The sequence below is a fragment of the Arvicola amphibius genome, chromosome 3 (genome assembly GCF_903992535.2).
Source record: "Arvicola amphibius chromosome 3, mArvAmp1.2, whole genome shotgun sequence".
In the NCBI taxonomy this organism is placed as follows: Eukaryota; Metazoa; Chordata; class Mammalia; order Rodentia; family Cricetidae; genus Arvicola; species Arvicola amphibius.
The window spans coordinates 136,636,161-136,662,336 of record NC_052049.1 but is presented as its reverse complement, the minus strand read 5'-3'; positions in this window follow the sequence as shown (position 1 = coordinate 136,662,336).

Here is a 26,176-nt window from a genome sequence, read left to right as displayed (position 1 = left end):
GAAAGAAAAAGAAAAGAATTCCTAACTTGGGGGTTGGGAGTAACTCGGTGGGTAAAGTGCTTGCTGGGCAAACAGGGGACCTGACCTGAATTCTGATCCCCAGCACCCACAAAGCATGCTTATAACTGTGATGCTGGGGGTGAGACAGGTGGATCCTAGGAGTTCCTGGACCACCTAGTCCAGCTAAAGGCAAACTCTAGTTTCAGGAAGAGAATCTGTCTCCAAAACTAAGATGGAGAACAAAAAAGGAAGATACCTCTGGCCTCACAACACACACACACACATACTCTGGTACACATATACACACTGTCACATATAAACACACACCTGCTTTCATACTGGCACACACATATACATGCACGCTGACACACACACATGTACACATACATGCATGTATACTGGTGCAAACACACACACAAGTGCTTGCACACCGGCAGACACACATAGGCATATGCATACGCCAAACACATATACAAATGAAACCAAACGAAACCTAAAAGGCTATAATTTAGTACAAGGGACAGCTCTGTGAACAGATATTTATATAATGTATTAAAGGCAGGGACATATTTTTGAGAAGATACGGAAAGTCAATAGTGGGATCCTATAAGAAGTCGGTGTGGAGAGACATCTTCTAGGGTCTCCCAGGAAGGATGTCCCAGTGGGACTTTGAAGTGAACGCCAGCACTAGAGGATGGTGTATCCTAACAACAGAATGGCCTGGGGTTAAAATACAAAGTCCAGCTGAGTGAGTGAGCTCATTTTTTCACTCTGGTGGTGGACAACTTAAAGGAACTGGCCCTTCTTCAGTGGTCACTAAATGAATGGATGACCTTTGCAGGAAACCCTAAAAAGTTCCATGTTGCTGGGACATAAAAGTGAGGCCAGCAGACATGACTAGATTTGGGGTGGGGGGAAAGGGTGACAGGTTCGACAACAAACAGGCCTTGTATATCACATTAAGAAGAAAAAAATTGAAACTTGACCATGGTTCTAGAGTTTTCTATTACCTCCAGAATTCGGTGTCCTGTCCCTTTAAATTGTAAGGACAAAGGATGCATAAATTCAGCCTCCACCAAATTCTAAAAGAGACTTATGACCCAAACAGGTTAAAGATAAGTAGAACAGGAATTGAAACACGTTGGGAGGTTGTAAGCCAGGAAGGCCAGGGTAGCATTTAGTAGCATGAGTCCTGTTGGCATGTGAAAACAGGGACCTTGGCTATCCGTCTCTTGGCTGCAAACCTAGACGTGCTCGGTGGAGGCCTTCCAGAGGCAAAGGACAGCTGTGTGGAGCGGATAAGACTGGAGGCAAGCCGGCTGCTGGGAGTCTGTTGGGGCACACTGCCAGGGAAGGAGGTGGGGAGAGCGCCTTGGTTGTCGGTATAGAATGAAAGTGATCTCATAGTTGAGCACTAAATGATGGAAAGCAGTGCATGATGGGAGCATTTGGCAGTTGTGTCTGCCTGGATGTGGCCAGTGTGAGCGGGATGCTGGGTGCAGTGGCACAGATGGGCTGGAGCTCGGAGACAAGATGGGAGCTGGAAATACAGAAATTAGAACACAGACGGATTGACACTCAGCGCGAGCAGCAAGAAGCGTGGAGTGGCTCACAAAGGAAGAGTCTTACACACGAGCAATTCCCGACTCTTATTCTCTCTCTCTTCTGCTAGGTTAGAACATCTTCAAAGACAGGAGTTAACGTTTATACTGATTAACCCTCCCCCTCCATAGTACAGTCTGCAGAGCAACGAGGAGGTACCCGTCCATGGTTCAGCCATCATTTATTCAGTGGCTAGCATGTGGCAGGCTCTGTCCTAGGCTTCTGGACTAAGTAAGATATAAACGAACAAAGTAAAAATGAAAACAGAAAAATACCTGGATCTAGCGACTAATTTGGTCATAGAGTTCAGTGAATCCCAGCTCCTCCACACGTGAGATGTTTCCAGACAGGATTAACGGGGAATGACCCATCCTGAGAATGAGAGTCGCGATCTCATGGGCTGGAGGCCCAGATGGAATAAAGAGGGGACAGGAGAAGGAGAGAGCCAGGCAGCCCAGGCATTCACAGTCACACAGACAGTGTCTCTCCCTCTCTCCCTCCTTCCCTAGACGCCTAGAGCAGCAGGAGGGGTTCTCTATAATCCACAGGCACAGTCCTGTACTCATCAAGCCCTGACTGAAGCCTGAGCTTGGGAAACATAGCCACCAACCAGACAGAGCACAGAACACACTTCCCATAACAAGGAAGGAAGAGCCATGAGGGCTCAGAGACAACACCATCACCTTCCCTAGCAGCCTAGTCAGGCCTTTCTCCCTTTCAAACTGGTCACATCTAATTCTTCCCCCTCGGACTCTGGGGTCACCCATGCTTGTGCCCTCAACAGCCCCAAGGGAAGAAAAAGCCAGATTCAAAGATAGAACAGGACATGGGCCATCACGGAATCATACCCAGCTGCCCCTTCACCCTGGTACACTTCACTCTGCCAGTAGCTCCAGCTCCTTAAGGAGAGACAATGGCTTTCTGCAAGGACCCCCCCCCCCCCCGCCCAGACACTCTCAGACACCATCAAGATGATAGTGAAGAGAATTTTTTCTCAAGCTGTCAAGATATCAAAAAAGACCCAAAATAATCCCCATGTATTAGCTTCTGTTTGTGAAATAGAAAAATGTATAAAAGAAAGCTCTAGGTAATAAAGTTTGCTTGTAAGTATGTGCATACGTGAATGGGTGGCACATACATGTGTATGTGCATGCTAGTGGAGGCTAACAGTCAGTGTCAAGTGTCATTCTCAGATTTTGAAGCAGGGTCCCTCACTGAACCTAGAACTTGCCAATTCAGACTAGGGAGCCCTGGCCTCTGTTCCTCAGCACCAGGTGGACAGGTGCATAGCTCCATGCCTGGCTTATTGCCGTAGGTGCTGAAGATCAGGCCTCGGGTCTCTATGGTAATGCAGCAAATACTTTGCCACATAAGCCACCTCTCCAGCTCCTGAGGTTCGCTCCTCACTGAATATGAAGTTAGTGGGAAGAGAGGACGCCTCCTGGTGTTGGCAGATTGAGAGTCTTGCATCAGGCCAGCATCAATCTTTAAGGGTCACGTGTAAATCAGCCAGTGGAACTGGTTGTTCACAAATCAAAGATCTGAGGCTGAAGACAGGAAAGGTGATGGCAAAGGGGAGGATGGAGAAGGCTGAATTGAGGAGCTGGGTAGAGAGACATGGGCTACAGGTTCATGGAACCTGGGGTCCAACACGCACCAGCCACAGGGTAGTTACACATCTCCCACACATCCTTGAGCCAGAATGAGAGGCAGCACAGCCCACTCCGCAGCTCCACCAGCTGCATTATTTATTTGGTGAGTTAATGGCTGTACCACCCCCCTAGGGCTCCTGTATGAATTAGATGAGTTCATTCAGGGCACTCTCTTAGAACATGTTTGATACAGGGTCAGACAGGGTCAGAACACAACAAACATCGGCTGTTTTTTTTTTTTTTTTTTTTTTTTTAAGATTTAATGTTTTAAGTTTAGGTATATCTGTGTGTGCCTGTGTGAGTTTAGAGGCACCACATGTGTGCAGAATCCCACAAAGGCCAGATTAGGATGTTAAGTGCCCTGGAAATAGATGGTTGTGAGCCATTATGTCGGTGCTGGGAACTGAACCTGGGCCCTCTGCAAGAGCAGCAAGTGCTCTTAGCCACTGACCCATCTCTCCAGGCCTACTGTTAATTTTTGTTACATCTATTTATTTATTGAATGTGTGTGTGTGTGTAGATCAGGAAACAACTTGTGAAAATCGATTCTTTCCTTCACCATGTGAGTCCCAGGAATTGAACTCGGGTTGTCAGGCTTGGCGGCAAGCATCTCCACCAGCTGAGCCTTCTCTCCAGCCCCTGCTACTATTTTTGTAAATGAGGATAACAAGGCAGAGGAGAGGTTACTTGGCTAAGGCCACCAGCAACAAAATAGCAAAGCCTAGACCAGCAAGACTTCATGGGCCCCAGACAAAGGAATCATGTGGGGACCACAGTGACAGGTCCAAGTGTCTAGGGGCCGTGTTGTATGATTTGATCACCCAGGCAGGTAGAGCATAGAAGGGAGTCCAAAGAAACTCAGCCTCCCTATAAACAGGCCTCCCACATGGGGTTCTAATATATAGGGAGCACGAGGTTTGGAGTTAGAGGCATGTCCTGTTTCACTTGCCCACCATCCAGGAGACTGCAGGATCCTGTGAAGACTCCTCCATCCAATCCCCCAGGCAACCCTACAGATAGCTACTCCAGCAGCACAAACCCGTTTCCCACCTGCTGGACTTTTTCTGTTCTCTAGCTTCCACAGCATAGAGGTGGGGGCCAGCACTGTCAGAGAAGAAAGCTTTCTCAAGGACCAGGTGTTATCATGCCAAGCTGTGCTCCAAGGAGCATCTACCTGCTGGGGTCTGTAAGGGAGATGCTGACATAGACATAATTATGAGAAGGACTTTCTCAAGGATGGGAGGGTGTGACCCAGAAGATGCCATGAGCAAGTCCTCCCAACCTGGAAGAGAAGTCGCCGGGTGGAATATTATGGGGTATATATTATGCACCTTTTTATCCCATGATCCCTGTCTGTGGCTTAGCAAGGTAGTAATTGGAAGAAAGGGAAAAGAAAAAAGTGTGTGTGTGTGTGTGTGTGTGTGTGTGTGTGTGTGTGTATCCATCAGACTTGAGATCCCTTCGCCGGCTGCATGGGAGACCAGGGCGAACTTTCTCCCCGACTGTGTTTTACATTTCAGATGAAGTGCATTCTATTTCAGGTGCCACTGAAAATGCAGGAAAAGTACCAGAGACTCAAGTCCCAGGAATTCAACTGGCCTCAGTTCAGAGACAGCGAGTGGTCTCAAGCCATCTTTTCTGCATATTCATAATTTCTCAATGTGAAGAGGTCCTTGCCACCCCATGGAAAAAAGGAAAGAAGGCGGAAAGAGAAAAAAAAATAGAAAGTTTCCTTGGGATATATCTTGTCAAACAAAACTGGAAGGCCATCACACCAGCCCCCGGAGGCCCTTGCCTGCCTTCAGCGTCCGTCCCCCAGTGTCTGACTTTCTGCTCTCCCTGACAGGCACTTCCTTGCCCAGGTGTGAATGGGGCTGGCTGCAGATGGAATACATTACACTCAGCAATCAAGGCTGCCTCCTGAGAAGGGAGCGGGGTGTGTTTAAGTGTTTAGCTCATGGCTAAGGTGACTTCGGCAGGAATGGGCAGCAGATGTGATGAGTTTTATTCACAGAAAAAAAAGGGCCCACGGCCTTGAGTGGCACCTCCTGTGGGAGTTGTGTCACCTGCTGGCCCCCGAGAAGCTCCCACGGGCTGGGAGTTGCTATTAGCATTCATCTGTGGTAGTAAGTCTTGACGATGCTTTGCTTTTGCCACATTTAATCCAATAAATATATTTGCTCTGAGAAAAGCACCCTAATTAGAACAGAGAACATTTTCATCACCTTAGAATGTTCTAGCATGTTCTTTTCCATGACCTCCCTAGAGGTGACAGCTCTCCTGATATCCATGCCAAGATAGCATTCGCCTGATCTCAAGCTAATACCATTAGGGCCAGAAAGTAGGTCCTGACGTCTTTCTTTTGCACCCGTCAGGTTTGTGTGATTCACCAGGCCATGGGCTACACCCCCAGCTCACTGCTACTCTGGGCTGAATGTCTGTGCTCCCCAGGATCCCTGGGTGAAACCTGGCTGATTTCCAATGACAAGAGATTTGAGGGTGGGCTTCTGTTATGTTGGCAGCTATATCATGAAAAGGAGCGATTCTGTCCTCAGACTGCCTGCTCAGACTGCAACTGTCTCCACCAAACCTCAGACTGCACTGAGCTCCTATCTCCTCCCACCTTATATTCCTCTCTCTGCCCAGCCATATCCCTCCTGCCTCCACCTCCCTAGTGCTGCGATTAAAGGCGTGTGATCTCAAGTGCTGGGATCACCTCTGTGTGAGCTCTATTTCTCTTTTAGACGGATTCAATCTTGTGTTTCCCAGGGCGGCCTTGAAATAACAGAGATCCCTCTGTCTCTGTCTCCTAAATTCTGGGATTAAAGGTGTGTGCCACCATTGCCTGGCCTCTAGTGGCTTAGCTCTGCACTCCAATCTTCAGGCAAGCTTTATTTGTTAAAACATAAACAACATATCACTACACACACACACACACACACACCCCATTGAATGAGGACCCAGCAAGAGAAAATGGCTGGCTATGAACCAAGAAGCAAGCACTCATTAGGCACCAAATGGTTTCTACGTATAAGCCACTACGCCTGAGGAATGTAATAGTCTCACCATGGACAAAGAGCTTGTGTTGAGTCAAACGGCAGGCCCCGCTCAATAACTCTACTGTTCACAAATGTATCCACCTACCAGGCCCTGAACAGGCAAGACCTTAGGCTTCCCATGGGCCAATCCCTCCATGTTGGTTTTGAGGTTTAAAGGAATCTGACCTGAGGGACCCTAACCTGCAGGAAGCCCTTGGATTAATTTCCTGTCTCTAATGTCATCTTTCTCCCCAGCAGGATTTTCCCACAAGTCTCTTCCGCTCTCCAAATTGTTCATGAACTTGACCAGTTAGATTCAAGCAAGACCGTCAGGTCTATAGACTCCGCAGTGAGCAGTCTCTTCAGCTCTAATGTGAAGGAGGTAGTGGGCCAAGAAGCACAGGTTTCTCAGGGCCCTGGAGTCTCTGCCAAATTATCCTTCCTCTCAAATTGCCTCCACACTTCAGGAAGAAGCACAATCACAGTTCACTGGTGGAATATACACTTCCAAAGTGATTTTTAAAATAATTGTACTGTATGCTAAACCTTGGGAAAGAGACAAAAAGAAAACCCTGCAGCCAAGTCATTCTAGCCTGAACAGCAACGACAGGATCTCATAATTAGGAAACACAATGTCATTTCTGCATGCTAAGGCACCTTTGAAACACCTACCGAATGGGAGACTGAATATCTGATAGCGGATTGATTTCAGATTTCAAGCCAACTGCAGCAAAATAATGAGCTACCTCCATCCTGAGCTGCCAAGCTCGGGTATTAGGGAGAGGGCACAGGAGGGAGGAGGCAGGCGTGGAAGGGACCGGCACGGAGGCCTCTGTACAGCTGAGGGGTTGTATTGGGCTACAGGATGTGCAGGACCCCACTGCATCTTGTGTGAAGTCATTTGCCCCAAGGGGCTATTGTGGAACTCAGTCTTGATTGGAAGTACTTAGCAGAGCTGAGGCTGGGAGTGAAGGGGATGGCAGCCTAGACTCAAAGTAGCTACTTGTTCCTCAGCACAGGTAGAACAAGGCACACAGTGTGACTTCTTGCTCTGAGAAATGACAGTGGTGACCTCCACTTCCAGTCCTTTGACGGCGCCAGAGCTCGTAAGACCTGGAAATGACAAACCATCCTTTTCAAAGCTCCTGCCAATCCAGCGTCCCCCCAGAGCACCCCCAAGATCTGGCCTTCCAGCCTCTGTGATTGAGGGGGATGCTACCTTGCAAAGCCTCCCCAATCCCCATTCAGGGAGCTAGAAGTATTAAGTTAAAGAGCCCTTGCCACCCGAACACGAGGACCAGAATTTGGACCCTCAGGACTCATGAGCTTCAAGTGGGCATGGTGGCCCAGCTGTAATCCCAGCCTCAGCAGCCAGAGATGGAGGAACGTCAGGCCAAGCAGGCTAGCAAAACCAGTCATATGGGAGCACTTTGGGTTTGAAGGAGAGCCCCTGCCTAAATGAATAAGTGGGGGAAGAGTGTTGAAGATGGTTCATGATACAAACCTTGATGTCCGCATCTGTCCACATGCTTATAAACATGCATACACGTAACCTACATTCATACATGTACACACATGAAAATGGAAAAAGAAAAACTCCTCCCCCATCACCTCAAGTTCCCTTAATGTCACATTCAAATTCCTGTAGCCCACAGAACATATGTGGGGAACCTGCTCACATAGCCCTCTATTAGCAAGCACCTCACTCTTTGTCAAGACCCCTGGGCACAGCTCCAACGACAGATGTGAGCTGGCATACAAATCATGCCCAATCCCCTCTAATAAGATGGAGTAAGAGATATATTCTGTATCCCAATTCCTGGAGCTCCTCACAGCATCAATCTCCACTTGCTCCTTGGGGTCGCTGGCCATGTTCCCCACCCCGTCTCCCTCCTTCAAATGTTTTCTGGACTTTCCAATCAAAATGCATGTACCCAATCCTTCTATCAGGGTTTGTGCCTAGGGAACTGACTAAGTGATCCTCCACTCATGCGCTCTCCCCCAAGCCAAACAGGTCCTTCTCCCATTCCTAACATGATGGTCGCAGACCTGCCAGACACTAGCCAGGCTGCCACAGGGTCAGCTTGCAAAGGTCCCTTGATACAAAAGCCTGAGACAGTATGCAACAGCGTCAGTTCCTCTGTCCAGTAGAATTCAATGCAACATTTCTCTCCGTCAGAGCACGACACTCCGCATCTCAGGCTGAGCACACTTGCCTTCCCATGGCATCACCCTCTCAGAGACAAAGTGGCCGGCCAGGCCTCTGACTTCAGCTACTGATGCTCACCGTTTCTGAGTCTCCCATAGGCTAACTGTTCCTGTTCTCTGTATCGTCACCCAAACGGTCAATGTGAACCTGAAGCAGGATGGGCTCCAAGGCACGGCCCTACGCTGGGGTCCTAGACGCCTCAGCTCTGCCTCAGCTCTTTAACCACACCCCATGGCTCATCAGTCACCAGTCATTGTCTCATTGTCATCGAGTCCACAGTTTCTCTATTAGACCTTCACAGACATCAGCTGAGATTCCACAGATGCCCCATGGAAAGCCAGACTTGCCATCTAAAAGGCTGAATGGGACTCAGCTAAACTCCAGGGTCTTTCGTCTTCCTGCCCTGCCCTGTCTCCACTTCCCGACCACAAAACCATCTCATTCAAGCCACACAATAGTCCTCAAATATTTCAGCTACCAAGTTCAGATATACATTCATAAATCCTGGGTGTTGGGGGGCAGGAGATCAAACCCAGGACCTTGTGCATGCTAGGCAAGCACTCTACCACTGAGCCACATCACAGCCCCAAACTTAAAAATCTTTGAGCAGCAGAGGGTCTCTGACATAGCTACTTTCTGGTTCTAGCCTAAAAAGAGCCACAGTCAAAATGCTGTAAACAGATCAACATGGCTGCACACCCATAAACACGAATTGGTGGGCACTGATGTTTGAATTTTGACAAGTCACCAAGTCTAATTCCTTTTATGTCGGCCCAGCTTCCCTCTACCCTGGACTCTCGCTGCTGAGGTTACCCAAGCACTAAGAACCAAGATTTTCTCCATCTTCGGACCAAAAGTTCCCTATCTTGGGAACTCTCTTGGCTTTTTGCAAACCATGACAGATATTTGGAAGCTCCTTATGGACAGCTGTTTGGTGTCTGGTTTCTGCTAAGCATGGGGGAGGGCGCCCAGATGAACACAATGCATACTCAAAGCACAAGGTTCCCTTCCCACGAGAACAGGACAGGTGGTTGTGAATAGCACACCAGGCGAATGTATTCACGGGGCAGCACCACGAGTCCCCCATTCAGGAAGAAATAGCAGAAGCTGACCCCACTCTGAGAGACTTTACTGATTCAGCCCCAAACCTCAGCCATTCCTTCCCTGTTCCCCCTCAGTATGGTCCTCCGGGTCTAGCTCCCACATCCCTGGTATTTGGGAACACCTCAAGGGCTGAAGCAGCCTCTAGCAGACTTGGAAAAAGGACAAAGTTCAAAATGATAAAACCTGAAAAAGTGACCAAACCCTGGTCTCTGCCTGTATCAGGGACCTCTCAGAGGACGCAGCTGTGAGGAATTGATCCTAGGATTCTAGAGCTTCCGCTGGCCTGGTCACAGCCTTGGAAGCCCAGCTCATTCTTGTACTACTTGCTGAGATCAAGATCAGCTATTTTTGGCGGTGTGATCTGTGGGGGAGTTGTGGGGAGCAGGGTACCATGTAGTCCAGGCTGGCCTTGAAGTGGATGAGGATGACCTTAGGCTTCTAATCTTCCTGCTTCCACCTTCCAAATCGTGGGATTCCATGTGTGTACCTAGTCCAGTTTGTGGGGTACTAGAGCTCAAACTCGGGGCTTCTTGAAGGCTACACCAGCACACTACCAACCAAGCCACATGCCCACCCCTAGCTTGTTCTTTTTTCTGGTCCACACCCACCTGCCCAGAGCCTGAGGTCTGCAGATGCATCCTTCACCGCCTCTCCTGCGTCTTCACTCTGGGCCTCTCTCTCAGGAGTGGGTCTCTACCCTGCAGGTCACTCTGACAGCTTCCAGTCTCAGCCATGCTGACAGCCTCTCCCCCAGACAATTAAGACTAAATCTCACGAAAGGGTGAGCATTGCATCATGGGTATCATTGGAAACTCTTACAGGTGATGCCCATGTTCAGCCCAGAGCAAGCCATGGTCTGAGATGTTCTCCACCCTGGCATGGAAGTGTCTAATATTAAAGGGGAACTGGCCCAGCCCCTCTGTTCCTCTGTTACCTCTGTTACCCAGCTGAGCACCTTACATTCTATGTCCCCTCACTTATGAAACAAGACTGATAACAGCATTTGCCACATCATTTAGAAAAATTATCACCGGCAAAACCAATCACCTAGCATAAGAGTTGCAGGCAGCATGTTAGCTATCACCCACTTGCTGTTTAGTATAAAAGAGTATATGGCAGACACACACACACATATGTATATATATATATATATACATATGTGTGTGAGTGTGTGTGTGTGTGTGTGTGTATGGTTTTTGAAAGGGGGGAAGAATATAAAGTCTGAGAGTTTTAGGGAGGGAACAGTCAAACCGGGGGACAGTAAGGAAGGACAAAACCCAGCTCTGCTGATGTCACCGATCTGGCCCAGAGGCTGCTGGTACTACAGTGTGTGTCACCTGTGGGAGGCACCTTTCCTCTCTATCTCACTCTCATTCTTGAAGAAACTTTTGTTCCTGTGCCGCCTGTAACCAGGGTAGAGGAGTGAGGCGCGAGGCCCTTCCTGAGAAGCATTGTCAGCTAGTCTCCCCTGGTGGGAGCTCCTCAGTTTGTGAAGTCGCTGGCGTAGACAAACAGGGGAAACCAGAACTTGGCCTGTAAGGACCTGGAGGCACCAGGCCAGTTCTGAGCTCAGTTTCATTTTGCCAGCCACAAATCTTTTTCACTGTCATGCAGCACACGGTGGGCATAGACAAATATTAAACAATAGCATAACAAATCGTGGTCTTCAGCCTACAGAGCCTCCTCAGAGCACCAGCCAGAAGCCGCCTGGGTGACTTGGGAAGAAAAGCTTGCCCATCTCCTTGTCCTTGTCCTCTGGGCGCCCTTCCTTGGAGTGGAGAGGCCATGGGCTACAGTGAGTCTGAATTCATATTTGCTAGGCTCCCCAGGCTTCCGAAGCAGGGTTCAGGAAGGCGGGATACTCGGAAATAGCCCTGAGCTTCCACTACATGTGGCTCATCCCTGTGCCCATATTTCATACATACACCCCAGCCCAGTGCCCCCCTGCTTTGCCACTGCTCTGACCGGGGTTCCCCACCATCTCATATGTCTATTCTGATCTGCTGACTCTCTCTATCTGGAGAAGGGCATCAAGAATCCTGAGAGAGGGCAGGAAGATGACTCTGTCATTAAAGAAAGCACTTGTCGCCCAAGTGTGATGATGGAGTTCAGATCCCCAGAGCCCACATAAATGTGGGCATGAAAACCCGCTTGTAATTCTAGTGTTGGAAGGTTGAGGCAGAGGATCCTGACAGCAAACTGACTCATGAGACTTGAGGTATCGGTGAGCTCTGGATTTGATTGAGGGCCCTGCCTCAAGGAATAAAGTGGTAGAGTAATTAAGGATGTTTCCTGACATCGGCCTCAGGCCTCCACATGCATGTGCACACGTATGGGCACAGACATACAAAATTGTATACATTCTTACCCATGTACCCATACCCATACACACACATACACCTGAGGGGTGGACCAGCTCAGTGGGAGAGTGTCTGCTTAGCAGGCACAAGTCCTGAGTTCCATTTCCAACACCACGAATTACATACCTTTGTAAGAAAGAGAAGGAGGGAGGAAGGGAGGGAAAGAGGGAGGGGGAGGGAGGGAGGGAGGGAATAGAAAGAAGAGAGAAAGAAAGAAAGAAAGAAAGAAAGAAAGAAAGAAAGAAAGAGAGAGAGAGAGAGAGAGAGAGAGAGAAAGAAAGAGGGAGGGAGGGAGGGAGAGAAAGAGGGAGAGAGAGAGAGAGAGAGAGAGAGAGAGAGAGAGAGAGAGAGGGAAGGAAGGAAGGAAAGAAGGAAGGAAGGAAAATAGCATATAATTTTTTCTTTGCTGGGCACAGTAGCGTGCACTAATAACCCCAGTTACTTGGGAGTCTGAGGCAGGAGGATTACTAGAGTTCAGCAGTTCCAGGCCAGCATGGGCAACACTGTGAGACTCTAACTAAACAGGACAGAAAGCAAACAGTGGGTGACTTCTTTGGGTAAAGGCAGGCTCTCTGGAGGCCTGGGTGGAGGTGACCTTCTTTGTGGGCCATATTGTCCCTGGCAAGGTTCAATCTACACAAATTTGCTACATTACTATAAAAAGCACTTTAAAAGAAGGGCAAAGAACTTTGTTCTGGTAGCAAAGTATCACTGTGGGGGAAAGGATGTGAACACCAGGAAGACAGATCCAAGCACATCCCAGGCTCCCAGAATGCCCTGCACACAGCGGAGGACCATAGGCATGTAAAGGTTGCTGTTCCATTATTGGGAAAGTGTCCCCTACCCTCTGCTTCTCCAGGAGGCTCAAAGCTCCATGGGGAAAATGACCTTGCTCAGCGATACTCTCTGCATTGACCCAGCTCAGCACTCAGAATGTAGGAAGTACTCTATAAAGCCTTGTTGACAAGGATTACGGATGGTTTGACAGTAATGAGGAAGCAACTTAGCCAAAAAATACTGGTCTTTAGATGCATGAATGAAGCCTTCCCTCCAACTTGTTTTCCCTCACTGGCCTGTCAGCTCCTTAAACTTTCAGCCACATTCTGCCTCAGCTGTCTTACCCAAACGCTGCAGGCGTGTAGAAGAAGAAAGCCTCTTGCTGCCCATGCCTGCAGGAGACTGGGGGAATGTTCCTACCAGGAGCTCCCACAGAGAACACAGAGAATGGCCCATGGATATCCTACAGCCTCCTAGGTAAACAGTACAGGACACAGGGATTTCAGCCCTCCTCACCCTGCCCCAGAACCCAGAAATTTCTTATTCAAACCTTAGAGGCTCTGTAGAAACCATCTGTGGTTTAAAAGCAGGGGAATTTTATGTGAGGTGTCTCCACCCTGACAGCTTCCTTGTCTGCTCAGCTCCACAGCCACCTCCTGAGCCTGAGGAACCCCAGGGGTAGGGTACAAGGAAGACAGTCAGGCAGAATGGGGTGCTGGGCAGAGTCTACTGTGGTAGTGGGGCAGATCAAGGGAGAAGTGTGCAGAAACTGGGCTCCACAGCCTCCATATCAGCCCCACCCCTCAAAGGGATTACTCTAGCCAAGAAGAGGATGGACATGTCTCAACACAGCCAACTTCTCATCTGAGAGAAGGGAATTAAAACCAGAGGTATATAATGGGAGTCCTGAGCAGGCATGGCAGAGCAGCCTAGGCCCTGGAGACAACCTGTCTTCACCCTGGGTATATCTTGGCTGCTCCAGCAGGAGCCATTGCCACTGGCAGATTTCAATCAGGGAGACAGTCAGCATCTTCTCCCTACCTTGCTGATTTTAAGATCAAGGAAGACCCTGACTCATCAACTCAGGGGCCCCTATCTCTGGACATCAAGTCAGCTACCTGTGTAGAGGTATTGGAGTTCACAAGGATGCTCTGCCAACAGATCCTCACGGACACTCCTTTATGCATGAGATGGTTAATGTTCTCAACCCGTTTGGATCTTGAATCAATAAGAGGCACACTCCTAGCCAGGTCTGTGGGTTGTTTCCAGGAAGGGATTGACTGATGGAAGAAGACTCTTCATCATAGAGGGCATCACTTTCCAGTGCAGCCCAGACACCAAGAGGTCCAAGGAAAAAGCAGTATTCCTTGCTTGCCTGCCTTTGCTTCTCGACAGTGAGTATGTCTATCATGATAATGATGCTGCAGATGGTGGTGGTGGTGCTGCTGCTGCTGCTGGTGCTCATACTGATGGTGGTGGTGGTGGTGGTGGTGGTGGTGGTGGTGGTGGTGGTGATGTTGCTGGTGCTGCTGGTGCTCATAGAGATGGTGGTGAATGCTGCTGCTGCTAATGGTGATGGTGCTGATGGTGCTGGTGGTGATGCTGATGGTGATGCTGCTGCTGCTGGTGATGCTGCTGATGGTGCTGGTGGTACTGGTGATGATAGTGGTGGTGATAATAATTCCATCCTTTGCTGACATCAGAACTAAATTTCTTTCTCCTTCCAACATGAAATAAAGAACAGCAACTCTCCAGGAATCTTCCAGGCAGGGAGCATCGGATTGGAGCTGCTGAGGCATTCAGCCTCATGAACTGACCAGCTACCAGGTTCTCAACATCTCTAGTATGCAAACAGTCATTATTGGACCATTCCGTTGTTCTGTATAAGGCAATCTAGTTAACCTCCCCTGGATAGACATTCATCCAATCAGTTTTGTTCCTCCAGAGAACAGTAGCACAGTGTGTATCTCACCCACAGTCTGCTACAGGCCATGAACCACCAGGCTGCAGGGCTCAGGATAGCATCAAACCCTGGGAGGTCTCAGCTCCAGCCCTAGCGATCTTCTGCTGTGTCCTTTCTCTCTGTTGAGATTGTGAGAGCTCTAGGCTTGGGGATCTAAACACAACTCCTCCGCACACCTTCACCAACCAAGTGGGAAAAGCCTAGGCTGCAGCACCATTCCCAGAAGCCCTGGCCAATGCTAACACAGAGAGTCGGGACCTGGGCGGGGTATTCTTTCTCCAGGCCCCGCAGGAGCCTGTGTCTTCATCACTCGACCCCAGAAGGTACACAGGGTTCCAGGACCTGAACATTTCCACAATGGAGTTTAGACTGCTCATGCCTTAGCATCCACCATAGGTGGGGGCTACTGTCTGTACCTCTCTGGGTCACATTCCTTCAGCGCTTTCAGTGTGTGAAAATACACAGCAGAAAAACCTGAGGGCACAGGGTCCCCAGCCAGATAGCCACTCTGAGCCAGAGGCCATGCCCTCTTCCGCCTTTTTCCCCACACTCACTTGTCTAGAACAAGGGTTTCTCCTCAGGCTCAGCACCCATGGGGACATGATGGCACATTTTTCTAGTCCTCTGGACAGGGAGGACTGTGTCTAGGTCACCTTCGTTTCCAACAGTGCCTGGTCTACAGCTACCATAGGAATCCATAAGAACAGGACTACCAACACTGATCTACATAGCAAGTTCAAAGTCAGCCTTAGCACAAAAGTAAGACCCTGTTTCAAAAGGAGGTGGGGACTGGAGAGATGGCTGTCCTGCTGTTCCAGAGGATCTGAGTTCAGTTCCCAGTGCCCACATTTGTCAGGAGGTTCACAGTCACCTGTAACTCTGGATTCAGGGTATCCAACACCTTCTTCTGACCTACAAGGGTACCCACACTCACATCAACCCATACCCATACCCACCACGCTTTTACACACACACACACACACAAAGAGAGAGAGAGAGAGAGAGAGAGAGAGAGAGAGAGAGAGAGAGAGAGAGAGAGACGCATGCATGCACACATAATTTAAAATAAATCTAAAAAGAAAAAGGGAAGGATACTGGAAGGTGGAAGGGAGCAGGAAGAAAAACTCAGCTAGAGGTGGGAGGAGATAGTAGTTTTGTAGTTCACAGGACCGGGCCTGCCCTGCGTCTGCCAATGAGCTGTGGGTGTCTTCAACTTTGACCCCTCATCAACCCTCGGCAGAGCCCCTCCCACTTCTTCAGAATCCAGCATCCCGGCACTGTCCCACCGCCTCACACCAGAATTGAGAACGCTCATAAACAAGCCCAATGTCCGCCTTGCTTCCTGTGACTCCCATTGAACAGAGCTGAAGGTCTTTCCTGTCCTGAAACGAAATGTCAACCAGAAACTTAAGTCGCTGTGCCACCATGTGGTGAACAGAAGGACAGCACGCTTAGCACAGGGCTGAAGAGGGGAGAAAATAAGCCCTCCAGCCAGACATTTTAAAATCCAGAATAGACATGAGTACCTGTTAAAAGGCTCTGCGCTAGTTGTTCATTGGACTTGGAATAGCCCGGCATTCGGGGCAGGGGTAGGGGGCGCTGGTTCTCTATTTCTGTGTGCTTTGGTTTTACAACGCAGTATGGTTAGGAACTGCCCTGAGGGCTGCCCAGCATTCCCCTTCTCAAAGGACGCTCTCAAGCCATCCAAACAAGCTCTGTCCCATTTTATGGGGAGAATCAGGAGGGAAACAAGCAGGTACAGGGGGATCAGAGATTTCGGGGAGAGCGGATCAAAACTGAGTATTATGAAAATGTCATAAGGAAGCCTGTTATTTTGTGTGTTAATTTTGAAAATAAATTAAGAAAAACAAATGCCAAAGTTCTGAACTCAGAGCCCTGCAATGTAGGGCTTCCGCTTCTTCCCAAGAAATCTTTAAAGGTACTTCCGGAGAGAAGCCTGCACCCCAGACTGCCATCAAAATCCCCTAAAATTCTAGAAGTCTGGATAGCAGAGCCTCCTTTGAGAGTGGTCACAGCTGGTGGCGTCTGCCCTCTAGTGGAAGATCTAGGAACGACAGTTCGGAGTGGGTAAAGGGTCGCTCCAAACCAGACCGGCCCAGTGGGGTTTCCTCCCAGGTTTCTTTTCCCCATCCGCAGGGCCCCTGCACAAGGCTGATTGCACATGGGCTGGCAGGCAGGCTGTGGGGCCTTGGAGAATTCGGGCCAGGAAATGACCTTGTATGTGTAACAAGTTGCAGAAACCTTGGAAGTTTTTCTAAGCAGCAGTTCTCTTCAAACTCCAAGGAAAACAATACAGTTTGGTACTTGGGAAACCCTTCTCCCTTGATGTGTTCCACACGTGGTTCTCCTAGATCCTGGAACTTCCGAGCCTGGACAGTGAAGTCAGGCAGAGTCCTTTCCAAAAGGACGTCTGAAAACTGTGACAAATGGCGACTTGTTTTAAATGCCTCACTTCATTTGCAGAATGCTTGGTCCCTTAAAAATATAACACCTCCCCTTTTTCTTAGTCCTTTTAAAATAAAAGTACCCGTTCTGTAATGCATACACGGATTCCAGAAATCCCCCGAGAAGCTGTGTGATCAGGAGGTGGCCTACACTTGGATGCAGGACTCACTAAAAGCCAGGCACAGTAGTTGCTCCCCTGTGACCCCAGCGCCAGCAGAAGGCCTCGGAGGCTAGCTGACCAGCCAGTCTAGCTGAATCCATGAGCTCTGGGTTCACTGAGAGGCCCTGTCTCTAAAAAATGGGGAGCAGAGACTAGAGGAAGACACCATCATCCACCTCTGGTCTCCACATGCACCATGCATGGTACACAGAAAAACATGTTCAAATACATACACCACACACATAGCAAGGGGGTGGATTTTTAAAAGCAGTGTGTAAGGGTTCTTATAATTTGTTTATAACATACCTTTCTGCAAGTAATTTTTCCTCTCTTTTGGATACTGGTACATCCTATTAACTGTAATTATAGTATTTAAATATAGGTATTTAACATGCATGCTGGTTCAAATGTTTAAAAACGCAAAGGGTACTAATGCTTAGTCACTAACTACCCTCTTCTTGGTTCATCTGAACTTTAAGCCTCACAGCAGACACTGTACATACATAATTTCATTTAACTCTAAGGAGAAAGCATGGATTGTTGTTAGTACCTTTACTTTACTGTTAAGAAAACTGAGCCTCCTGGAAACAACCTAAATGCCCCTTGACCGAAGAATGGATAAGGAAAATTTGGTACATTTACACAATGGGGCACAACACAGCAGAAAAAAATGACATCTTGAATTTTGCAGGAAAATGGATGGAGCTAGAAAACATTATTTTGGGTGAGGTAACCCAGACACAGAAATACAATTATCACATGTACTCACTCATATTGTTTTTTTTTTAAAACATAAAGCAAAGAAAGTCAGCCTACAAACCACAATCCCAGAGAACCTAGACAACAATGAGGACCCTAAGAGAGCCATACATGGATCTAATCTACATGAGAAGTAGAAAAAGACAAGATCCCCTGAGTAAATTTGGAGCATGGGGACCTTGGGGGAGGATTGAAGGGAAGGGGAGAGGCAGGGAGGGGAGCAAAAAAAAAAATGTAGAGCTCAATAAAAATCAGTTTTAAAAAATGAAAACTGAGCCTCCACAGAGTGGTTGAGCAGGGACTCATAGGGTGGATTTACGACAGTCTGGACAGGCTCTGGTCTCTCCACACTGCTCTATTGCCTCCTGTCCAAGTGTGGAATGTGTTGGCAAGAGTAACCCATTTCCAAAGTAACCAGCACCCAAGAATACGAACCAAATAAAACAAATGTCACAACAAATAAAATCTCTCATCTGAAAGACTGAATTAAAGTAAATGTCTGAAAGCAAAGGGATGTGGTACAGGTGTTGAGCAAAGGGGGTTGTACAAAGACACCTATGGGAAAGATATTTGGGTCTGAAAAATGTCTCTGAACCAAATCACATTAATGCATTTGAAATCTACTTTTCTTTGCGTGTGTGGTGTGCAGACGTAGGGGGAGACCACTCGGTATGTGAACAGGGGTGGGGTGCAGAGGTGGAAGAGGACCGCTCAGGCAGCAGCCAGAGATAGAAGTTGGGTGTCTTCCCCTATTGCGTTCCACCTTATTTTTTAGAAAGGCTCTCTCACTTGATCTGTAGGTCACCCATTCTCCATCATCTGCTAGCCAATGAGTCCCCCAAATCTGCTCATCTCTGCCTCCCCCAAGTCCAGTGCTAGGGTTACAGAGGCCACAGTGACTCATTACACAAGTTCTAGGGATTTGAACACGGGTCCTCACGCTTCTGCAGCAATCAGTTTACCTGCTGAGCCATTTTCCACAACCCTACCTGTGGGACCTGGAAGCTCAAAGTCAAACTGTGCACAAAATAGTGGCAAATATCCCAAGAAGACACAATACAGTTGTACCAAAAGCACAGTGTTTGAAGCACAGACTGGAAAATATGAATAGGTAGTTCCAGAGAAAGAAAGAAAAAAGATAGTCTTGAAGGGCTGGAGAGAAAGTTCAGTGGTTACGCACACTAGCTACTCTCCCACAGGACCCAGGTTTGGTTCCCGATACCCACAGAGCAACTGTCTGTAGCTGGGGTCTCAGGGGGATCCAGTGCTTCTTCTGGCCTCTGCAGACACCAGGCACATAAGAGATACACACAAACATGCAGACAAAACACTCATACACATAAAATAAATAAATCTTTTTTTTTCTTTTTTTCTTTTTGGTTTTTCGAGACAGGGTTTCTCTGCAGCTTTTTTAGAGCCTGTCCTGGAACTAGCTCTTGTAGACCAGGCTGGCCTCGAACTCACAGAGATCCGCCTGCCTCTGCCTCCCGAGTGCTGGGATTAAAGGCGTGCGCCACCACCGCCCGGCAATAAATAAATCTTTTAAAAAAACAAAATACTTCTTGAGTAATCCATTGGCACTTCCTAAAATATGATAAATAATGTAAAAAAAAACATCAAATGATTAATTAATCCCACACTTCACCTTTTCCTAATATTAAATGTCTCCAGTGCCAGGGCCTGGTGCTGGGTCGAAGACAGAATTTAGTTAGCATTTATAAACTGCCAGCGAGGATAACTTTCAAGAGACACAGGACTATTTTAACTCAAGAAGCCAATTCAGCGTTTATAAAAAGGCAACTGAGTCCATCAGCATGCCTGTCCATTGCTCTTTCTGCATTAATAAGACTGTGCCTCACGATTTAAACGTAAAGTGTGCAATTCAGGTATGTAGGTTAGTAATTATGCACATATTAATAAGGTCTACATGAACCAGTGTATACTCTTACTGCAAGAGAACTAAAGAAAGAGAAATTCACACACACACAATTTTCAAGAACAATCAAAATGACATTTGGGGACTCTGCCTATAATCATCTCCCTGCACCAAAGGCCACAGTGACCAGTGACCAGGCACTGTGACCAGGCACCTCTGGGTCCCCAACCTGACAGTGTTTGATGTAAACAAGTGGTGCTTAATAAGTGTTTCTTTAATTGGCTTGTGACCAAAAAAAAATGCAGATTCGTATTTGATCACTACAGAGATTTACCAAAAAGTGCTGGTTAGTTTTATGGCAACTTGACACAAGCTAGAGTCATTGGAGAGGGAGCCTCAGCTGAGAAAACGCCTCCTCCATGGGAGCTGAGAAAACGCCTCCATAAGACTGGGCTGTGGGCAAGCCTTTCGGGTGTTTCCTTACTTAACGATAGATGTGAAGATGTGGGAGGGGAGAGCCCATTGGAGATGGCGAATCCCTGAGCTGGTGGTCCAGAGTGCTAAAAGAAAGCAGTCTGAGACAGTCAGGGCCAGCAAGCCAGCCAGTAAGCAGCCTCCTCCAGGGCCTCTGCATCAGCTCCTGCCTCCAGGCTCCTGCCCTGTTTGACTTCCTGTCCTGACTTCCTTCAGTGATGAGCAGTGCTGATGAAGTGTCAGCCAAATAAACCTTTCTTCTCCCCATTTTGCTTTGTCCATAGTGTTTCGTGCCAGCAATACTAACCCTAACTAGGAAATCGAAACACAACTCTCTAAGATCAAGGGAACTTGAACTTTTAGTCGTGGATCTGAGGAGGTGATACCCAGGAGGACAATGACAGGGACACGCTCTGAGAAGTCACCCTGTGATCAAGAAGAGGTTACTGTGACATCTGCACAGCCCGTGGGGGGGGGGGGGGGGGGGGCTGGGATTCAGCAGGCTCCATGTGGCTGGCTGTAGGATCATGAGCAACGGGACAGATGTGGATGGCAGACATCAGCTGTCCATAGGCGTGGGGTTGGAGTGGGATTGAACCAGAGACTGTGTCACGGATGAGAGATCTTGTAGCACAAAAGTTAAACACCTCTTTGCAATGGGGGGAGGGTGAAGAGGCAATGTGAAATTCTAAGAACTTTCCCATCTCAGTACTAACCAGGCCTGACCCTACTTAGCTTCCAAGATGAGACAAGAAGGGGTATATTCGGGTGATATGTCTGTAGAGGAGACCGTGAGGAATTCTCCATAAAGGAGCAGAAAGGAAAATCATGGGCCAAGCCCAGGAGGAGGAGAATGATCTCAGCTTGTCACTCTTGCTCTGCCTCTTAGCTCTGTGAAGACAAGAGCCTCTCCCAAGGACACATAAGGGACCTACCTCTGTATAGAGAGGTGTGCCGCACAGCCTTCTGCAGAAGGATAATGTCAAAGCAACTTCCACAAGAACAAAGACATGGAGGCTCCTCTTCATCCAGGACAATCATCTGTGTCTAGCTGTGTTCTGACAAAGAGAAAGAGTCAAGGGGGAATGTTTGTGAAGCAGCCAGCTTACCTCTCCAAACAATGCTGTCTTAATTAATTAATCGGAACAGCCCTTAGTCACGCTGGCTTCAGCTCTGGTCCTACCTTAGAAGAGGGCTGTTTCTTATCAAAACATTTCATTAGTGGCTAAATAGTGCAGGCTGGCTTGGGGAAACGCTAAATGAGAGAGTCTAGAGAGAGCAAAGCTTCCCAAGTCCAGATCCAATTCCTGTCAGGAGATCACAGTCCAGAAAAATGCTTTTGCCCAGAAAACCTCATCAGCAGGGATTGCCAGTGTAATTCAGCCAGGCCTCTGTTCCATCAATGAAATGTACAGCTTAGGGAGAGCTAATTAATAGTACCAAGTACCACTTAAATTACCCTTCAAGCATTCTCAATTACCTAAGAAGGAGCAATTGACAATCATTTGGTGTATGAGATATGAATCAACTTTATCTAATTCATTAAGGCAGGTCCCCCGAGCCCCGGCCAACCATGCTTCGATAGCCTAACTCAAGTGACTGAAGGAGAACAAACCAACGTGTCTTCGAGATGCCCTTCCAGGCAGGGAGCTGGCTCAGTCAGTGAGGTGCTGACTATGCAGCCATGCGGACCTGAGTTAGATCCCACAGGACAGGCAGTTAAAACGCCAGGAATCACGGTGCTGGGGAGGCAGAGACAGGAGGCTTCTTAGAGCTTGCTCGCAAGACGATACAGGCTTATCAGCAAGCTTCGGGTTTAGTGAGACCATCTGGAAAACCAAGGTGGAGAGTAATGGAGGAAGCCATCCAGTGTCAAACTATGGCCTTGATGTGCGCACACACACACACACACACACACACACACACACACACACACCTTCTTTTACACAGTCTGACTTTACATATTTTAAGAGATCCGACAAGACTGGGAGTGTTCAGGGTGGCATGGCCATAGGCTGAGTTTCGGTATTTGAACTACTTTACAGCACTTCTATCTTAAAATAAAATGTCTGGATTGTGGCCTCACCCTCCTTGGGTACCTCTTGGACAGCTCCTCCTCACTCCACCCCATGGGATTCAGCTCACTCTTCTGTGACACAAGGGACCTCCTTCCTGAAAGCCCCTGTTTGCTGGAGCTTGTGGTCCCCCACCACTACAGCAGTTAGCAGATGTCAGGATCACACCTTGACATTTCGTTGGGGGACCCTGAATTGTCAGAAGATGCTAATGTCAAAAAAAAAATCTCCGAAATGTCAACCATTTCTTGGGCAAATCAGTTTCTTCAGAGGAATAAAGAAAAGTCATGTTTCTGTCTAGTTTTTTGAGTGTGACAGTCCAGCTGAGTGGAGGGCATGGGATGACAGCGGCTGCGGGGCAAGGGGGTCCCCCTGAATCAAATGTTAATTTTGCTGAACCCCTCCCGGTTCCAGTAAATTAGTATAGACTTGGAGTCACTCAGACAGTGAGCACAGCAAGACTGACTTCTCTGGGGAGCAGGCTGCCACCTGCAACAATGTACTGCCCCTGCATGCCTGACACACCTCCCTTCCTCACTCACCTCCCACTGAGTCTGGGGAAGCGTCAGTAGCTGGATGTGGTGGCAATGCTTTCAGATCGCTCATTTATAGATCACCACTTGACCTTTGTTTTGGGTCCCACCCCAAATGCAATACTCTATAGACTTTAAATGTGGCTTTCTGCTAGTTGACATCTTCCACATTGTACCCTTCCTTTCTTTCTTACTTGCTAAGCCGACCATCATTCCTTGCTCTCTGTTTGTCTTAGTTACAGTTTCTATTGCTGTGATGAAACACCTTGACCAAAAGCAACACAGGGAGAAAAGCGTTTATATCTCTCACACTTCCATTTAACAGGTCATCATTGAAAGGAGGGCAGGAACCATGAAGGGATGCTGCTTACTGACTTGTTCTTTACGGCTTGCTCAACCTTCTTATAGAACCCAGAATCATAGCCCAAGGATGATGCCACCCACAATGGGCTGGGCCCTCCACATGTATCATTAATTAAGAAAATGCCTTACAGGCTTTGCCTATGGTCTGATGATGGGGGATGTCCTTCTGTATATGTGTTGCTTTTATTGATTAATGAGTAAAGCTGCTTTAGCCAATGGCAGGGCAGAATATAGCCAGGCAGAGAGGGGGGGGGGCAGAGTTAAGGAGACACCATGTAGCTGCCGAAGGAGACAGATGGCCAGAACTTTACTGGGTAAGCCACAGCCTTGTGGCAATATGCTGGGAAATGAAAGAGCAGACTCTGCCTATAGCCTGATCTTATGTATGCATTTTTCTTAATTGAGGTTCCTCTCCTCAGACGACCCTAGCTTGTTACAAGTTGACATAAACTAGCCAGGATACTGTCCTACCTCAGAGGGTGCCCCCTCACTCCTTCCCAAGCCTATAGATTAGGCGTGTTGCCCAGCTCCAGCCTCCAAGCCCTGCCCTTGTCATCTGCCCAGGCAGACTCACTCACACCCCTGCTGTCTTCTCTTGCCCTCTGCCTTCAGTAGTCCTCTTTCCACATCAGCTCTCCCTCTGGGACAATGGTTTCACCAAGAAGAGAAGTCTGGCCTCTTTCTGGTCCATCCACGAAGAAGGCAGAGAGGAGGGTTGGCTCCAAGGTTCTTTTTTGCATGTGCTTGACTGTTCATGTCCAACTTGACCATGCACCCCCACCCTGTCTCTCCTACTTTCTTCTGTCCCTCTCTTTCCTTTTAAATATTAAAAGTTGAAAGCACACAGAGTATGGGAAGCAACCTCAAAATCATACTGACCCTCCAGCACAGTGATTCTCAGCCTTCCCAATGCTGCCTTAGTTTCTCATGCTATGGCGACTCCACTCATACAATTATTTGCTACTTCATAGCCATAATTTAGCTACTGTTATGAATCATAATATAAATATCTGATATGCAGGATATCTGATAGGTGGGTGGCCCCTGTGAAAGGATCAGTTAGCCCCACAAAAGGTGGAGGCTCACAGGTTGAGAAACACTGCTCTAGCAACAGCTGTGAACATTTTGCCATTTTTGTTAACTACCTTGCTCTTTTGATTTAATGAACAAATCTTGACAGATATAACCCAAACCCATCCCTTCCCTGCTCCATCCCTCCCTCCTTTCTTTCTTGGGAATAATCACTTCCCTAAAGTTGGCATAGATAATGTTCATGTATGCCTCATGGTCTGTGTGCCTTACATTTGCATGAACTATATTTGAACATGAACTATACTGGCAACTAAGACTGCTCCCTAAAAGAAAAAAAATTAGAATGTCTGTTTCTGCAAAATTCTCTCTTATACTTTATGTCCTTTCAAAACTATCTCTTATACCTAACATAATGTAAATCTATGTAAATAGCTCTCATATGCAACTGTTTTGGGAACACTAGCAATTGGTCAGATCCACAGATATAGAGAAACCCTGAATATTGGACTGGAAAGATGGCTCAGCGAAAGAATGAGGACCTAGGTTTGGAGCCCTAGCACCCCTATTAACAGCTGGGTGTGGCTCACGTACCACAATAGCTGACTAGGAATGGTCAGTGTGTCACCAAGAAACATCCAAATGAGAGTGAGGAGGTATAAATGACAACAAAGTTCCCATGAGTGAGACATAGAAGTTAGAGCCAAGAGTCCGGCAATTCCTAGCATCCCAAGAATTCAGAGAGGGTCAATTTCTAGAGAGCCATGGAGTTGTTGTATGTGGGCAGCAGAGGAAGGATGAGAGCTGGACCTGATAAACCTTCAGACTAGCCATAAAGTGGTCCTCCTGAAGTTTAGTGAGAGACTGTGGTAGTTTGAATAGGAATTGTCTCCCAATTTGAACACTTGGTGCCCACTCAGAGGGACTGTTTGGGGGAAGTTATGGAACCTTTAGGAGGTAGAGCCTTCTGGAAGAAATATATCACTGGGGATAAGCATTGAGAACTTACAGCCTTGCCCCACTTATATAGTATGTTTCCTATGTGGGGATGGAGATATGATCTCTCAGCCTCTCCCTCTGACCTTCTGTGGTCACTCTTCCCATACCATCATGGAATCACTCTGAAACAGTAAGCCTATATAGGCTCTGTTTCTTTTAGGTTACCTTTGGTCATGGTGTTTTACCACAAGGGAAAAGTAACTAATACAGAGACCTGATTGCTGTGGGAACTCCTTTAGCCAATGACTTTTGAGATGCTGGACCACTTTGGGCGTGGTCTTGGGTACTATAAAAACAGATGTAGAAATGTGTTCTCTGTCTCTTGTCTGCTGAATTCGGTTCCTGTTCCCTGCTCATGCAGAGGACTGTTGATCTGTGAGTCTAACCCGAAATAAAGAACCCTTTATTATATTCCATTCTGAGCTAGTGTGGAACTACTTTACTGTAATTCTCTACACCTGATCTCAAGGAACTAATATGGATAGTGATGGAGCAGGACACTCTGTTCTCCTCTGGCCTGTGTGTATGCATGTCTGCTCACAGCATGAACACACATGCGTGCACACTCACACAAGAAACAGCAGCAATGGGGAGCTGATATACAGAGGTGGTTCAGACTCTGTGTGTAGACATGGGAAGACGGATCCGTAGAGTCTGTTGTTTATAATGAACATTCTATCTTAGCCTTCTTGTGCATCTTTTCAGTCCATGACTGGTAGATACTGCGCTTACACCAT